Below are 2,500 nucleotides of genomic sequence, written 5' to 3'. Positions count from 1 at the left end.
GTAGGAGAGGAGAGGAGAAGACAGAAGAAGAGATGAGGAAGAAGGAAAGGGAGGGACTATAGGAAGGGAGGGAAGGGGAGAGTTGAGGGAAGGAGTAGGTAGGGAAGGAAATAGGGAAGAAGAGTGAGAGAGGTAAGGTAAGGAAAGGGGAGCGGAGGAAGGACGGGAGAGGAGAGGAGGAGTGAGAGGGAGGGAGGGGAGGGGTAGAAGAGAGGGAAGATAGGAGGAGTGGAGGAAGGAGAAGGGGAAAGGGAGAGAGGTAATGTAAGGCGGGGAGAGGGGAGAGGGGAAGAGGAGAGTTCAAGAAAGAAAGAAGAAAAGAGGGAAGAAGAGAAGAAGAGGGAAAGAGTAGAAGGGAATGGAAAAGACGAGAGGAGAGGTGAAGAATGAAGAACATAAGAGAACGAAAGAGGGAAGAAGAGAAGAGGGGAAGATATACGGTGAGGGGGAGGGGGAGGACGGAAGAGGGGAAGAAGGGGAGATGATTGGAGAGGAGGGCAGGAGAGGGGAGAGGAAGACAAGGTGTGAAAAGGGAAGAGAGGTAGAGAGGTGGGGAGAAGGAGGAGGACGAGGAGGAGGAGGAGGAGGAGGGAGAGGGGAAACGTTTGTAGAAATGAGGGGAGAGGAAGATAGGGAAGAAGATGGGAATTGAGGGGAAAAGAGGGGAGAAGGGAGGAGAAAGGAAGAGAGATGAAGGAAGGGAAAGGGAAGAGAGGGGAGAGGATGGGAAAGGAAAGGGGAAAAGAGGACAAGGAAAAGGGGGTAAGGGGAGAGAGAGGGGAAGAGGGGAGAGCGAGTTTGAGTGTCGCAGAATTGAAAGGATTAGAGGGGAAATCTGGAATGAGAGAGGACGATGAAGACTGTCTGGCGTTGAAGAAAAGGGGAGAGAGGGGAAGGGGGACAAAAGAGGGGAAAGGGAGGAAATAGCGTCAGGAGATGTGTAAGACAAATAAGGGAGAAGGGAGGACGGAGGGGAAAATAAAGAAAAAAGAAAGAAGAAAAGAAAGAAAGAAAAAAATTTAGGTCGAGAATAGAAACGTTTCGTCGCTTTAAAGTGTTTATTCTGTCTAAATTCAGGTGATTTATTCGGCAAAGGGGTTGGCAACAGATGCGTGTATCTGTTGAAAATCTCTGAAGTTCAGAAACTGAAAAGGTTCTGAAAACGTGAAGCAATTTCCAAATTTCTTGATACATTTTCGAAATTGGCTTGTATATCGATTTGCTCCTCTGGCTGTCGTCAGGTGATTTTATTCAGGTGAAAGATACATTTCCCTAACAAAGGCTGAGTTGGATTGAGACTCAAAGGATTACAAAGGAAAAGCATGCCGACAGGGGACCTTTTGGTCCATAACTAGCTCGGATGCGAAAAAAAATAATGAAAATAATAAATGAATAGATAACTGAATAAATAAATGAATAAGTAAATAGATAGATAAAATAAATAGATAATGATAGATAATAAACAGATAAATAAAAAGGACAAAAGGACAAAAAGAAATAAACAAGGAATAACAAAAGAACAAAAAAAAAATTAACAACAACATAAGGGGACACAAGAACATCAGGAGAACACAGACGCTAATGTTCTATAGATGTTCTTCTTATGAACTGTACCTGAATGTTCCTCCTGTCCTATACTGATGTTCAAAATAACGAGGCAAGTTTCACACACACACACACACACACACACACACACACACACACACACACACACACACACACACACACACACACACTCGGTGGCGGATTAGTAAAGCACTGGCCTCACAAGCCAGAGAACCGGGGTTCGATTCCCCGGCCGGGCGGAGATAAGTTGGGTTTGTCTCCTTTCACGTGTAACCCCTGTTCACCTAGCAGTGAGTAGGTACGGGACGTTAGTCAAGGAGTTGTGACCTTGCTGTCCCGGTGTGTGGTGTGTGAGTGGTCTCAGACCTACCCAGAGATCGGCAAATAATGAGCTCTGCAGCAGATCCGAGGTGAATACACACACACACACACACACACACACACACACACACACACACACACACACACACACACACACACACACACACACACACACACACACACGTGTACATAAGCAAATGGGCGCGCACGCATACATGCACACAAATTACTGCAGGAAGATCTACGCAAGATTTATGATTGGAGCATGGTGTGGTAAGTGAAATTTATTTTAAAAAACGGCAAGATATTGGAAATGGGTACGAAATAAGAGGGCATCATGGAATACATGTACATGTACATGTATCTGTACATATATATATATACATATATATATACATATACATATAAATGTATGTATGTATATGTACATATGCATATTTACATGAATATGTATATGTACACATATACATGCACACATACATATACTCTACATGCATACATACAAATACATAAGTGCCACCACCAGCACACACACCAGCACACACACCAGCACACACACACACACACACACACACACACACACACACACACACACACACACACACACACGTGC

The 2,500-nt window shown here is 44.4% G+C and overlaps 1 protein-coding gene across 1 annotated transcript in view; it reads left to right on the top strand.

Moving 5' to 3' along the window:
* The window catches only part of LOC143027946 (putative G-protein coupled receptor B0563.6), a 23,546-nt gene that overhangs the window by 6,646 nt on the left and 14,400 nt on the right, over positions 1-2,500 (top strand). The window lies entirely within an intron of this gene.

The sequence above is a fragment of the Oratosquilla oratoria genome, chromosome 9 (assembly GCF_046742065.1).
Source record: "Oratosquilla oratoria isolate Oo_2021 chromosome 9, ASM4674206v1, whole genome shotgun sequence".
NCBI classification, from domain to species: domain Eukaryota; kingdom Metazoa; phylum Arthropoda; class Malacostraca; order Stomatopoda; family Squillidae; genus Oratosquilla; species Oratosquilla oratoria.
Note: the sequence above shows the minus strand (reverse complement) of the source record. Positions and strands in the feature narration are given on the sequence as shown.